General features: G+C 40.8%; 1 pseudogene; it reads right to left on the bottom strand.

Moving 5' to 3' along the window:
- Positions 1–5,370: 5,370 nt before the first annotated feature.
- LOC107972681 (tRNA (guanine(26)-N(2))-dimethyltransferase-like) lies at positions 5,371–7,563 on the bottom strand (annotated as a pseudogene).
- Positions 7,564–15,940: the final 8,377 nt, after the last annotated feature.

The following is a 15,940-nucleotide window of genomic DNA, read 5'->3' as shown; positions in this document are numbered from 1 at the left end:
AGGAAGAATGCCCTGTGATGATAAAGGCAGAGATGGGGCTGATGTGTCTACTAGTCAAGGACTATGAAAGATTGCTAGCAAGACCTCAGAAGTTAGGAGAGAGACTTAGAGCAGATCATTCATTCTCTCTCAGCCCTCAGAAAAATTCAACACTGCTGACAAATTAATGGTGAAATTCTACACTGCAGAACTATGAGAAAATACATTTCTGTTATTTAATTTGTGATTATTTTGTTATGGCAGCCTGTATTAGTCCATTTTCACGCTTCTATAAAGAACTGCCGAAGACTGGGTAATTGATAAAGAAAAGAGGTTTAATTGACTCACAGTTCTGCATGGCTGGAAATCCCTCAGGAAATTTACAATCATGGCTAAGTCACCTCTTCACAGGGGGAGGCAGGAGAGAGAATGAGAGCCGGTAAAGGGGAGCCCCTTATGAGATCTCATGATCTCATAAGAAGATCTCATGAGAACTCACTCACTATCATGAGACTAGTATGGGTGAAACCACCCCCCATGATTCAGTTATCTCCACCTGGTCCTGCCCTTGACATGTGGGGATTATTACAATTCAAGGTGAGATTTGGGTGGGGACACAGAGCCAAACAATATCATTCCACCCCTGGCCCCATCCAAATCTCATGTCCTCAAATTTCAAAACACAATCATGCCCTTCTGGCCGTTCCCCAAAGTCTTAACTCATTCCAGTATTAACTCAAAAGTCCAAGTTCAAGGTCTCATCTGAGACAAGGCAAATCCCTTCCAACTATGAGCCTGTAAAATCAAAAGCAAGTTAGTTACTTTCCAGATACAATGTGAGTACAGACATTGGGTAAATACAACCATTCCAAACAAGAGAAACTGACCAAAAGAAAGCAGTTACAGGCCCCACGCAGGTTCAAAATCCAATAAGGCAGCCATTAAACCTTAAAGTTCCAAAATGACCTCCTTTGGCTCATGTCTCACATCCAGGTCACACTGATGCAAGAGGTGGGCTCCCACGGCCTTGAAATATCTGACGATTACATGTCTTAAGGATGATCTTCTTGTGTAGAATCTTGATGGAATTCTCTTTATTTCCTGAATTTGACTGTTGGCCTCTCTAGCAATGTTGGGGAAAAGTTTTCATAGATGATATATTGAAACATGCTTTCTAAGTTGTTTACTTTCTCCTCCTCCCTTTCAGGGATGCCAATGATTAATAAATTTGGACCTTTTACATAATCCCATACTTTGCGGAGTTTTTGTTTATTGCTCTTTATTCTTTTTTCTTTTTCTTTTTTTTTTTTTTTGACTGTCCTATTTCAGAGAACCAGTCTTTTAAGTTCTTTCATCAGCTTGGTTTATTCTGCTGTTAATACTTGTGATTGCATTGTGAATTTCATGTATTGTGTTTTTCAGCTCTGTCAGATCTGTTAGGTTCTTTTTTATACTGGATATTTCATCCTTCAGCTCCTGTATCACTTTGTTATCATTCCTATTTTCCTTGGATTGGGTTTTACCATCCTCCTGAATCTCAATAATTTTTGTGTCTATCCATACTCTCAATTCTATTTCTGTCATTCCAGCCAGTTCAGCCTGGTTAAGAACTCTCATTGGAGAATAGGTGTGATCATTTGGAGGACATACACACTCTGGCCATTTGAGTTACTGGGGTTCTTGCATTGATTCATTCTCATTTCTGTGTGTGAGTGTACCTTTAACTGCAGTGTAGATTGAGTAGAGTTAATAGACTTCTTTTCTGGATGCTTTCAGCAGGCTGAGGCTTTGTGCAGAGTCTTTATTTGAAGCTGACTTCTTGTCTCTGGTTTCAGAGGGCTTATGTTAGGTATTTTGATGTTGAAGTTTTGAGGTGTGATCCAGCAAGTGGCACTTAGGCTTATTGGTCAGTTGGTAGACTCTTGCTCAATTGTGTGGCTCCCCTATGTTTCCTCACTGTTGCAGCTGTGTTCCCTCTCAATGCTCCAAATGTGTGGATTGTTCTCCCCCTTGAGTGCTGGCTGTAGATCATAACTTGACACTCCTGGGCCGCCCACAGCAGCTTTGTGAAAATCTTGGTGTTTATGTTCCTTCCTCAACTTGGAGGCAGCAAAGGAAGGGACCTTAGTAGTGCTTGTGGCTGAGGGTTGTTTGCTTGTCTGCTGGGGGCTCCACCCCAGAGTGATGCAGGTCAGCAATCACTCAGAGCAATCGGCCCAGGGTGGAGGGTCTGTGCTGTTGTCCTAAGTCAAGGGTTCCCTCTCTGGGGATGTGCAGTGGGACGTGTGTGGGACCTGAGGGAGACTGACTGACCTCTTCTCCTTGGATCGGCTGAAGCTTGTTGGAAGTATGGATAAGGCACTTAGGGTCTTTGCTCATTCATTAGTCCAACTTCATTAAAAAGTGGGCAAAAAACATGAACAGAGACTTTTCAAAAGAAGATATACATGCAGCCAACAATCATATGGAAAAAAGTTCAACACCACTGATCATTAGAGAAATGCAAATCAAAACCACAGTGAGATACCATCTTACACCAGTAAGAAAGGCTATTATAAGAAAGCCAAAAAATGAGAGATGCTGGTGGGGTTGTGGAAAAAAAGGAACACTTCTACACTGTTGGTGGGAGTGTAAATTAGTTCAACCATTGTGGAAGACAGCTGGCAATTCCTCAAAGACCTAAAGACAGAAATACCATTTGACCCAGCAATTTCAGTACTTGATTGTTTTATGTCTGATTGTGTGGTCTATTTTAGAGTACGTGAATGTGCAGATAAGAATAATATATATTCTGTTATTTTGGGATGGAGAGTTAAAATAAATGCTAACTGCCTTAATAATAGCTACTAGTCAATGGTCACTTATTTACCTATTAATTGTCAAATATTCTCCTTATAATCTCTTATTTAGCACTCATAATATATATATGTGTGTGTGTGTGTGTGTGTGTGGATATATATGTATGTGTGTGTGTGTGTGTATATATATATGTATATGTGTGTGTGGATATATATGTGTATGTGTGTGTGTGTGTGTGTGGTATATATGTACACGAGTGGGGATGAAAAGAGAGGAGAGGGGAAAGGAGATGAAGTTAAGCTTGGAGGGGAGTGGAGGAGGGAAATCATAAAAAGTTCCAAGTAGAACAAGGATGAAATGCAGTCTAAATTCTGATATCAGACTTATCCTACAGGACTATTAAATAGTAGTAGGCAATTCACACTTAGAAATACATACAAGATTAAGGGCAGGGAGATTGATTTGGCCTTACTTAGCTTCACAGTTCCTGGCTAAAGTGATGAGAAAGGACATTGTTTTGATTAAAGCTCCTGAGAAAAGGGACTACCAGTCCAAACATCAAAGACTAATGAGAATCAGAGAGGTCAAACTGCCATCAGCCCCTAGCAAACTTGTGGATCTATATATCACATAATATATATTATATGTCACATTTCTCTTTCTATTTAAAAATTTTATCTTAAATTTTTGTGGATACATAGCGGGTGTGTATATTTATGGGGTACATGAGATACTTTGGTTCGAGTATTGCATCATGGAAAATAGGGTATCCATTTCTTCAAGCATTTATCCTTTGTGTAACAAAACATCTAATTATATACTTTTAGTTATTTTTAAAATGTGTAATTACATTATTATTGACTATAGTCACCCTGTTAAGAGACCAAATAGTAGGTTTTATTCATTCTTTCTATTTTTTCGTACCCATTAACAATCCTCACCTCCCCCTCAACCACCACTACCCTTTGCAGCCTCTGATAACCGTCCTTCTACTCTCTATCTCCATGAGTTCAATTGTTTTGATTTTTAGGTTCCACAAATAAGTGAAAACACGCAATGATTGTCTTTCTGTACCTTATTTCATTTAACAGAATGACCTCCAGTTCCATCCATGTTATTGCAATTACTGTATCCCATTCCTTTTTTATGGCTGCATTGTACTCCATTGTGTATGTGTACCATGTTTTCTTTACCCAATGGACACAGATTTCTTCCAAATCTTGGCTATTGTGAACAGTGCTGCAAGAAGTATGGAAGTGCAGATATCTCTGCAACATGCTGCTTTCCTTTCTTTCGGGTATGTACACAGTAGCGAGATTGCTGCATGATTCAGTAACTCTATTTTTAGTTCTTTGAAGAACTTCCATACTGTTCTCCAAAGGGGTTGCATTAATTTACATTTCCACCAACAGTGTACGAGGATTCCCTTTTTTCCACTTCCTCACAACATTTGTTATTGCCTGTTTTTGCATATAAGCCATTTTACACTGGGATGAGATGATATCTCATTGTAGTTTTGATTTGCATTTCTCTGATGATCAATGATGTTGCACACCTTTTCATATGCCTGTTGCCATTTGTATGTCTTCTTTTGAGCAATATCTTTTCACATCTTTTGCCCATTTTGGGATTTGGGGATAGAATTATTCGGTTTTTTTCCCCCATAGAGTTGTTTGAATTTGGGAAGTTTGCAAATATTTTCTCCAGTTCTGTGGGTTGACTCTTCACTTTGTTTATTGTAAGCTTTACTCTGCAGAAGCTTTTAAATTTCATGTGATACCATTTGTCCACTTTTACTTTGGTTACCTGTGTTTGTGAGGTATTACTCAATAAATTTTTGCTTAGACCAATGACCTGGAAATGTTTGTATATTGATATTGTGTCTGTAACTTTACTGAATTTGTTTAATAATTCTAATAGTTATTTTGTGGTGTCTTTAGATTTTTCCAAATGTAAGATTATATCATCTGCAAACAAAAATAATTTGACTTCTTCCTTTCCAATTTGGATGAACTTTGTTTCTTTCTCTCGTCTGATGGCTCTAGCTGGGACTTTGAAATCTATGTTAAATAACAGTGGTGAAAGTGGGCAACCTTTTTATGTCCCAGATCTTAGAAGAAAGGCTTTCATCTTTTCCCCACTCAATGTGATGCTAGCTGTGGGTGTGTGTGTCATATATGACTTTTATTATGTTGAGGTAGGTTACTTCTTTTTTTTTTTAATCGGGAGAAGGTTACGTGACCTCTCTCTCTCTCTCTCGCTCTGTGTGTGTGTGTGTGTGTGTGTGTGTGCTTTGAGACGGAGTCTCGCTCTGTTGACAGGCTGGAGTGCAGTGGCGCCATCTCGGTTCACTGCAACCTCTGCCTCCTGGGTTTAAGCGATTCTCCTGCCTCAGCCTCCCGAGTAGCTGGGACTACAGGCGTGTGCCACCATGCCCAGCTAATTTTTTATACTTTTAGTAGAGACAGGGTTTCACCATGTTGGCCAGGACGGTCTCGATCTCTTGACCTCGTGATCTGCCCGCCTCGGCCTCCCAAAGTGCTGGGATTACAGGCGTGAGCCGCTGCGCCCAGCCGACATCTCTTTATTGGTTCAGTCTATTCCGGGCCCAGTGGCAGCCCCAGGTCCAGGGGGTCTGTGGTTGGAGGTCTCTGGACAGTCAAGCGCAGCATCAGCAGAGACCCCAGGTGTCAGAGGGCTGTGGGAGTAGCAGCACTGGTCCCCGCATTGACAGGTACCCTCCTTAACCCTTTTTTTTTTTCAGACGGAGTCTCGCTCTGTCACCCAGACTGGAGTGCAGTGGCGTGATCTCGGCTCACTGCAAGCTCCGCCTCACGGGTTTACGCCATTCTCCTGCCTCAGCCTCCCAAATAGCTGGGACCACAGGCGCCCGCCACCACGCCCAGCTAATTTTTTTGTATTTTTAGTAGAGACGGGGTTTCACCGTGTTAGCCAGGATGGTCTCGATCTCCTGACCTCGTGATCCGTCCGCCTCGGCCTCCCAAAGTGCTGGGATTACAGGCGTGAGCCACCGCGCCCCGCCCCCCTCCTTAACCCTTTTGCAAGGAAATGTCTTGAGCAGGGCAGCTCGCTGGGCCCTGTCCTCAGGCGGCTCCTTCCACTCCTTAGGAAGCAGCCTGCGTCTCTCCTCAATAGCTTCGCCGGCAGCCTTGCTCCCTGGCCAGGCATGAGGCTGCGGGCCCCAGTTGGCTTCCGGGTTGGCCCGGAAGCGCTTGAGTCGTCGCTGGCGGGAGCTGGGGTTGGCATCTTCCCGGATGGTGAAGTTGGCCTGCAGCCTGGGCTCCACACTGAGAATGCGGGACGCTGGGCTGGTCTCTGAGAGTCGCTCCTGTTTCACCGGACATTCCTTCTTCCAGCAGCGCATGATGTTTCAGAGGGCGGAGGCGGGGCATACGTCTTCACAGCGTTCTTACAGGCGTGGGAGAGCGAAACCCGGAAGTGAGCGTGGAGGAGGGCCGACCGCAACGGCAGGAGGCTGGGCGTGTGGCAGAGGATGGTGCTGCTCAGCTGGTCCAGGGTGTAGTACAGAGGCACTTCTGGGAGCTCCTCAGTCATGACGCTCAGGACCCTCTGGCATCCGCTCCGAGGTGTGGAAGCGGCCGGGGTTAGCGCTCACAGCCTCTAGGACGCAGCCCACGAAATCCAGGTCATGGATGGGCTCTGCCCACATGGAGCAACCAAGCTGGTGTCGCTGCCCACAGTGTTCACGCTCGGGGTCACGGGGGGAACACAGGCTACAGAGGACTTGACCCGGCCGCGGGGGACTCCTGACGCTTTGCCGAGGCGCTGAAGGTGGAAGGACCCGCAGCCCACTCAATGGAACACCAGGGCCTGCTTGCTGGCTGAGGCCTTAACCTTGGGCTGGCCGGTGAAGACACGGACAAAAACACGCACGTAGAAGTCGGCGCTGATGCTAAGCAGCGGTACCACGAAGCGCTGGTAACAGTTGGCGCGGAGGTCCAGGCTGTGCAGGACAATTCTCAGGGCCATCTCGTGGCAGGCCCGGCTCTTGAGGGCCATGGCACCGAATTTGCTGTAACACATCTCCCCACTGTTCCGCGCCAGCACCGCCGTGTCCGTGCGGGTCACGCACAGCAACTCTCCTTCACTCACAGCCAGCACAGCTGCATCCAGGAAGGGGGCAGGACTGCCATAGGGGTCCAGATGGGTGACGTCGAACCTCTCTGACACCCTCTGGTGCTGGTACATCAGCATCCAGCCATCTACTTGGCTGGGCTGTACCAGGTGGGCCCGTCATTGAGCTGCACATTCCAGCGTATGAGATCCACAGCCCCGGCAGAGGTATCGTTTGCAACCACAGATCTGAGCCCCAGGCACCTCTAGGGCAAATCGAATGGAAAGTAGGCCTGAAGCTGCCAGGCCTTCCAGCACATGCAGGCCTTCCTCACAGATCTCCCACACGGTCGCTGTGCGAGGCTGGTCTCCTGAGGCCAGGTTTTCACTCCCTTTCGGTTCAACCTTTTCCTCCTCTTGCTTTGACAATTCCACGACCACCTTTTGTGTATCCTTCTCTCCTGGCACCTTGATCTGGATTCCTTTGGCCCCAAGCTGAATGCGAGCAAACTGGATGATCATAGCACGTCATGTCCCCATTGAATTCCTGCACAAGGTTATAAAAGACCTCGTTGGCGCTGGGATTTTGGCAGCCCCCTCAGTGACTGTCGTCTGCTGGACTTCACGTGGGCGCTCTTCTCCGCAGGGCCCGGTGCCGCTCTCCATCGCTGCTGGATTCGGCAGCCCTGGGGACTGCCCCTGGCGATAAACCGGGCTCTTCTCTCGTAACCACAGAAAACCGAATTAGTCAAGGTGCACGTTTCTCAAATTAGGACCTGGGCGCCACCATGTTGGCACAGTCGAGGTATGTTACTTCTAGTCCCAGTCTTTTGAGGGTTTTTTTTTAATCATGAATGGATATTAAATTCTATCAAATAATTTTTCAGCCTCAATTTACATAATCATATGGTTTTTCTCCTTCATTCTGCTGATATGATGTATCACGTTGATTGATTTACATATGGTAAACCATCTGTGTATCACAAAGATAAATCCCAGTTGGTCATGATTAATGATGTTTTTAATGTATTGTCGAATTATGTTTGCTAGTATTTTGTTGAGGATTTTTGCATCCATTTATATCAGAAGTATTGGTCTGTGGTTTTATTTATTTACTTATTTATTTTTTATGTGTCTTTGTCTAGTTTTGGTATCAGTGTAATACTGGCCTTACAAAATGCATTTGAAAGTATTCTCTCCTCCTCTATTTTTTTTTTTGGAATAATTTGAGTCGGATTGGTGTTAGTTCTTTAAATGTTTGGTGGAATTCAACAGTGAAGCCACTGGGTCCTGGGCTTTCATTACTGGAAATGGTCTGTTCAAATTTTGGATGTCTTCCTGATTTAATCTTGGTGGGTTGTTCCTGTCTAGGAATTTGACCATTTTTTCTAGATTTTTCAACTTATTGGCATATACTGGCATATAGTAGCCACTAATGATCCTCTGAATTTCTGCAGTATCAGTTGCAGTATTGCCTTTGTCATTTCTGTTTTTATTTATTTAGATCTTCTCTCTTTTTTTTTTTTTAGTCTGGCTAAAGGTTTGTCAATTTTGTTTAACTTTTCAAAAAACCAACTTTTTGTTTCAGTGATCTTTTGTATATTTTTGTTTCAATTTCATTTATTTCTGCTCTGATCTTTATTCTTTTCCTCTGCTAATTTTGAAGTTAGTTCACTATTACTTTTCTAGTTCTTTAAGATACATCTTTAGATTTTTTATTTGAAGTTTTTCTTCTTTTCTGATATAGGTTCTGATAGCTATAAACTCTCAATATTAAATATGGGATTACTTTTTAATTTCTTTTTCACATTGTTCACTGTTGACATATAGCAGTGCTACTGATGTTTGCATAGTAATCTTGTATCTTCAACTTTACTGAATTTGTTTTATAATTCCAATAGTTATTTTGTGGAGTCTTTAGATATTTCCAAATATAAGATTATATCATCTGCAAACAAGGATACATAGACCAAGGATGCTTTTGCTGCATCCCACAGGTTTTAGTGTGTTTTATGTTCAATGTCACTTGTTTCAAGGAGTTTTTCAATCTGCTTCTTAATTTTTTTAATGACCCACTGATAATTCAGAAGCATATTGTTCAATTTCCATGTGTTTGTATAGTTTCCAAAAATTTCTCTTATTATTGATTTCTAGTTTTATTCCATTGTGGTCAGAGAAGATGCTTGATATAATTTCAATTGTTTAAGACATGTTTTGTGACCTAACATATGGTCTGTCCTTGAGAATGATCAATGTGCTGAGGAAAAAAAAATGTATATTCTGCAGCCATTGGATGAAATGTTTTGTAAATATCTGTTAGATCCATTTGGTCTATAGCGCAGATAAGTCTAATGTATCTTTGTTTATTTTCTGTCTGGAAGATATGTCCAATGAAGAAAGTGTGGTGTTGAAGTACGCAGCTCTGATTGTATTGGAGTCTATCTCTTACTTTAGCTCTAATAATACTTGCTGCATCTACCTGGGGACTCCTTTATTGAGTGCATATGTATTTAAAGTTGTTATATCCTCTTGCTGAATTGACTCCTTTATTATTATATAGTGTTCCTCTTTGTCTCTTATTATAGATTTTGTCTTGAAATCTGTTTTCTGTGATGTAAGTATAGCTACTCTTTCTCTTTCTTTTTTGGTTTCCATTTGCATGGAATATCTTTTTCTACCCTTTTATTTTTAGTATATGTGTGCCTTTATAGGTGAACTGTATTTTTCTTAGGCCACAGGTGAGTGAGTCTTACTTTTTTAATTCATTCAGCCAGTGTATGTTTTTTGATTGGAAATTTTAGTTCATGTCTTTTGATTGGAGAGTTTAGTAAAGTTATATTCAGTGTTATTGTTGGTAAGTAAGAACTTACTCATGCCATTTTGTTATTTGTTTTCTGGCTTTTTAATTTTTTCCTTCTTTCCTTTCTTTTTTTTGTGAAGGTCATTTTCTCTGGTGATATGATTCAATTTCTTGCTTTTCATGTTTGGTGTGTCTGTTGTAAGTTTTTTGGTTTGAGGTTACAATGAGGCTTGGAAATACTGTCTTGTAACCCATTATCTTAAGCCGATAATAATGCTGTTTGCATGGACAAACAATCAAACCAGCAAGCAAAAAGAAAGCTCATAAAAACTATGCCTTAACTTTGTTACCTACTTTTTAACCTTTTGTACTTAGTGTTTGCATCTTATTGTGTTGTCTATGTCTGCAGAGATTGTTGTCATTATTATTTTTGACTGTTTCATAGTTTAGTCTTTCTACTAAGGATAAGAATAGTTTACATACCACATTTACAGTGTTATAATATTCTGTGTTTTTCTGTTTAGCTACTATTACCAGTGGGTTTTGCGCCTTCAGATGATTTGTTATTTCTCATTAACATCTTTTTATTTTTGAATGAAGTACTCCATTAAGTGTTTCTTGTGGGATAGGTCTGGTGTGGCTGAAATCCCTCAGCTTTTGTTTGTCTAAGAAAGTCTTTATTTCTCCTTCGTGTTTGAAGGTTATTTTTACGAGATATATTATTCTAAGGTAAAAGTATTTTCCTTCAGCACTTTAAATATGCCATGCCATTCTCTTCCAGCTTATAAGATTTCCACTGAGATGTCCAGAAGTATTGGAGCTCCGCTGCACATTTTGTTTCTTTTCTCTTGCTGCTTTTAGGATCCTTTCTCCATCCTTGGCCTTTGGGAGTTTGGTTGTTAAATGCCTTGAGGTAATCATCTTTGGGTTAAATCTGCTTGATGCTCTATAACCTTTTTGTACTTGGATATTAACATCTTTCTCTAAGTTTAAAAATTCTCTCTTATTGTCACTTTGAATAATATTTCTACTTCTAACTCAATCTCTACCACCTCTTTAAGGCCATTAGCTCTGATTTTCCCCTTTGAAGTTATTTTCTAGATCCTGTAGGTGTGCTTCCTTGTTTTCTATTTTTATTTTTTTTTGTTTTTTTATCCTCTTACTGTGTATTTTCAAATAGCCTATCTTTAAGCTCACTAATTCTTTATTCTGCTTGAAGAATTCTGCTATTTAAAAAATGTAATGCACTCTTTAGTATGCCTGTTGCATTTTTCAGCTCCAGATTTTCTGCTTGCTTCTTTTAAATTATTTCACTCTCTTTGTTAAATTTCTCTGATAGAATTCTGAATTCCTTCTCTTTGTTGTCTTGAATTTCTTTGAGTTTTTGCAACACAACTATTTTGTATTCTCTGTCTGAAAGGTCAGATATCTTTGTTTCCTTAGGATTGGCCACTGGTGCCTTATTTAGTTAGTTGGTTGGGTTTATGTTTTCCTGGATGATCTTGATACTTGTAGATGTTCATCTGTGTCTAGGCATTGAAGAGTTACATATTTATTGTAGTCTTCACTGTCTGGGTTTGTTCGTACCTGTCCTTCTTGAGAAGGCTTTCCAGATATTCTAAAGGACTTGGGTGTTCTGATCTAAGCTGTGTCTGCTTTAGGGGGCACCCCAAGCACAGTAACACTGTTGTTCTTGCAGACCTATAGAGGTACTGCTTTGAAGGTCTTGGACAAGATTCAGGAGAATTCTTTTGATTATCCGCAGAAACTCTTGTTCTCTTCTCTTAGTTTCTCCCAAATGTACAGAGTCTCTTCTTCTCTGTTCCGAGCCACCTGAAGCTGAGCATGGAGTGATGTAAGCGCCACTGTGGCCTCTACCACTGTGACTGCACTGGGTCAGACCTGAAGCCAGCGCATCATTGGGTCTCACCCATGGCCTACTGTAACCACTTCCTTTCTCCCACCTATGTTTGCTCAGTACCCTGGGGCTCTACAATCAGTGGGTGGCAAAGACAGCCAGGCCTCTGTCCTTCCTTTCAGGGCAGCAAGTTCCCCCTAGCCCCAGGCAGTTATAGAGTTGCAGTCTGGGAGCCAGGGACTAGATTCAAAAACTTTAGAAGTCTGCCTGGTATTCTGTTGTACTGTGGCTGAGCTGGCAGTCAATCGACTGCATGCCGTTCTTTCTACTCTTCCCTCCTTTTTCCAAAAGCAGAGGAGCCTCACCCCATGGCCATGACCACCACGGGCACATGTGGAATACTACCAGCCTACTGCCAATAGTCCCTTAAGGTGCCAGGTCTCTTCAGTCAGCATGTGGTGAATGCTGCCTTGCCTGGGACTCACCTTCCAGAGACATGAACTCCTCTCTGGCCCAGAGCAGGTCTAGAAATGCCATCTAATAGCCAGGTCCCAGAATCGGGGACTCCAAATGCCTGCTTGGTGCTCTACACACTGTGGCTAAACTGGTACCTAATGTGCAAGAGAAAATCCCCTTTACCTTTCTCTCTGCTTTTCTCAAGCAGAAGGAGTCTTTGCCTACAGTCACCACAGCTAGAAATTTGCTGAGTCTTACCTGAATCCATCAAGTCTCAGACCCCCACCCGAAGCCCTCAATCTAGTGCCTGGGTATCACTGCTGGTTATTCAGGGCCCAGGGGCTCTTCAGTTAGCAGGTGATGAATGCTGCCAGAACTAGGTCCTTCCCCTCAAGGCAACAGGTTCCCTTCTGGCTCAGCGTGTGTCTAGCAATGTCATTTGGGAGCTAGGTCCTGGAAACAGGGCCTCAGGACTCTGATGAGTGCCCTATCCTGCTGTGGCTAAGCTGGCATCCAAGATGAAAGACAAAGTCCTTTCCACAATTACCTCTCTTATCCTCAGGCGGAAGGAAGGAGTCTCTTTTGGGGCTTTGAAATTTGCGGACTGAAGTGAGGAGAGGGGAGATGCCAGCACTCCCTTGGCTGCCCAAGCTGAAGTTTCAGTAGGTCTCTTGCCTCCCAGTTCACTGACTCTGGCCCCAGTCCCTCACTAAGACTCTTCTAGGTGTTGCAGTCCTTGTTTCCTAGACTGCATTTCACGTTTATTTAGAGCCCCAGAGTACCTTAGCCCAGGTTGGTGAGCTTTGCAGGAACTCAGGTTCCGACCTCTGGGGTTGCGTGATTCCCCTCTTGCTAGAGCTGGTTTAAATTCTCCCTTCATGGGCAGGCATTAGTTGAGTTTGGTCCGGTTTTTCTTTCTGCTCTTATACAACATCACTGAGTTCAGTACCTCACAATTGCTGTGTTCTCCACCTCGCAGTGCACTTAAACAGTCTTGGCACCTTGCTGCAGCTGCAATGGGGTTGGGGAGGGGTGCCATTGGTGAATCAAGACTGTTTTTTTCTAGCTGTTTAGTGCCTCTTTCAATGATATGAAGTAAAAACCAGTACTGTGAGTGCTCACCTGATTTTTGGTTATCATAAAGGTGCATTTTTAATGTACATAGTTGTTAAATTGGTGTACTTGAGGGGTGTGGTGGCAACTGGTAAAGCCTTCAATTTCATCATCTTTCTCTGCCTCCTCAGCATATATATTTTTTGAGAGTTTAGAAGGACAGTGCTGTTAAATACAAAATGTAAACAAGGCAGGAACAACCTAAGCATGTCTCCTATAACAAAGTTAATTTATATTCCTCTGGGATTACATGCTAGGACTTTATAACCCTCTTTCAATGTGCATATTGTCATGGGAACAGCATGGGGAAACCTTGGAAGAAAACATAGACGAGATGAAATATTTAGTGAGGTTAGATTTCATGAAAATACGAAAGATCTGATATTTTATCCTGTAGTTAATGTTTATTTGCTGTAATTGCACATTTTTTTATGTGCACAGAGTATGCTGATGATAGAAATTCTTTATTTTGGCACCCTCCTCTACTGCTTCTCTGATTACTATGAAATAAAGCTAGAAATTAAAAATAAACAGTTGAAATTCATAGAAATATCCAACCAATATCTTAAAATATTGTTCTAAATAACACTTAGGTCAAAGGGGAACTTCCAACTCCAACTGCAGACCATTTGGATATGTTACCAGTGAGAGCACTACATCTCAAAGTATATGGATGGTGGTGAAAGATGAGTTTAGAAGATTAATCGTCATATGTGTTTATCAATAATTCAACTAAGTAGAATAAAATAAATTGAAATAAATACAAGAGAGCATTTATTTAATAAATATTTATTTTGTGCCTACTATGTGCTAGACACTGTGTTAGGTACTAAAAATAAAGCAGCAAATACAACCAAGTCTGTGAACTCATAGAGCTTACATTGTAATAGAGAGAAATGGAAAACTAACCTGTAAATTGTTAAGTGAATAATATGTCAGATGGTAAGTGCTTGAGATGTGAACAGATGTGACATGCATTTATTCTCAGTGAAAGCTTCAAGAATCAACATGCATGATTTGTCATCTTCTCTTTTTTTGACTCTGTGATTATGAAAACAGGTGTCAAGATGGAGCTTCCATCAGCCATGGTCCATGAATAACTACAATAAGTAGACCTCTTGCTGATTCCCTGGCATGCGGTATAAATGAGAAATAGACATTGTTGTTTTAAGCCACAGGCATTTTCATGCTGTTTCTTACTGCAGTGTAATCTGACTCATACATCTAAGTGAAAATGTCACATAGGTAGCCGGTGATATAAAACGTTGGAAGATATATCAGGAATTACTAGTATGTAGATGGTAGTTAAATAATGGAACTGGAAAATATTACTGAGGGAATAAGTATATAGAAGAGGTCTGAGGATTGAGCTCTGGGTTTCTCCAAAGTTAAGAGATCAGTGAGAAGATAAGGACTCAGCAAAGGAAAAAGATGAAAAGCAATAAGCAATACACGAGAAAGATGAAACAAGAACAAGTATTCTTGAACACAAGAATAGAGTATTTCAAGAAAGAAGAAATACCAATGGTTGTAATGTTGCCAATGGATCAAAGAAGAGGAGAAATGAGAATTAATCAGTGTATCTATAATGTGGAGGTCACTCCATCTTTGATAGAGGGAGTTTTGGTGGAATGATAGAAAATTCAATTTTAATGGAGTGGGTTGATGAGAGGATGGATGTAAGGAAGTGGAAGCAATGAGAATAGACAATTTTTAAAGCCATTGTTTAGTAAGGGGGAGCGAAGACTATTTTAGCTCCCACATATAAGTGAAATCATGCACTATATGCTTTTCTGTGCCTGGCTTGTTTCACTTAACATAATGTTTTCTGGGTTCATTCATATTGTCACATATGTCAGAATTTTATTCTTTATTAAGACTCAATAATATTCCATTTTTTATCTATATATCTACATATATATATTTATATATATATATATTACATTATCCATTCACCTGTCAGTAGACAATAGGGTTGTTTCCATATCTTGGCTATTGTGAATGATGCTGCAATGAAGGAAGAAAGGAAGAGAGAAATAAAGAAGAAAGGAAGGAAAGAAAAATTAATAAGAGTCAACAGATAGTGAAATCATCAAATAATCTGTGATATATATATAGAGAGAGATAGATACAAGCTTATTTATACTATTTTCATGGTGTATATATATATATATGCAAGTATATGTATATATATACAGCTTATTTATACTATTTCCATGGTGTGTATATATATATTACATAATGTATATAATATATAATTTAATTTTAAAATGTTTAATAATATAATTTTAAATGTGAAAAAGAGTATGTCTCATATATAATGACATATGCCACATTATTAAGTGAGAAAATAAAGTTTCAGATAATTGTTTATAGTAGGATAGTATTTTTACTTTTTTTTTTTTTTGTAAATACCTACTCTTCTTTTAGAGCTATTTGTGAATGAGGAATGGAAATGCAAGGATTTTAATATAGAAAGAACTCTAAGTGAAAAAAAGGGGTAGAACCATAACACATTTCTAAACTTTACCAAATGATGGGGTTTTTCAAATGCCATTATCTAGGCAGAGAGGTGGTATATGCAGTAGGATTCTTCTTCAAGGATTAGGAAAGCTGGCTATTAAAATCAGCCACTTGATTGAAGGCTAACTCAAAGTTGAGTATTAATTCATTATCTCTCAAGTATAGTCAATTGTGTTAGATTGAATGGAGTGAAAATGAAGCTGAAACTTAGAGTGTTTAGTCACTTTTCTTACCCCATTTGAATACCTTCTTCCAAGTAATACTAAACCTCTGCCTGGGTCTGCAGCTGGCAATAACAATACTGGTCAAGATTTTGA

This window comes from Pan troglodytes, chromosome X, assembly GCF_028858775.2.
Source record: "Pan troglodytes isolate AG18354 chromosome X, NHGRI_mPanTro3-v2.0_pri, whole genome shotgun sequence".
Taxonomy (NCBI): domain Eukaryota; kingdom Metazoa; phylum Chordata; class Mammalia; order Primates; family Hominidae; genus Pan; species Pan troglodytes.
The sequence above is the reverse complement of the archived record's forward strand: the minus strand, read 5'-3'. Positions and strand labels throughout refer to the sequence as shown.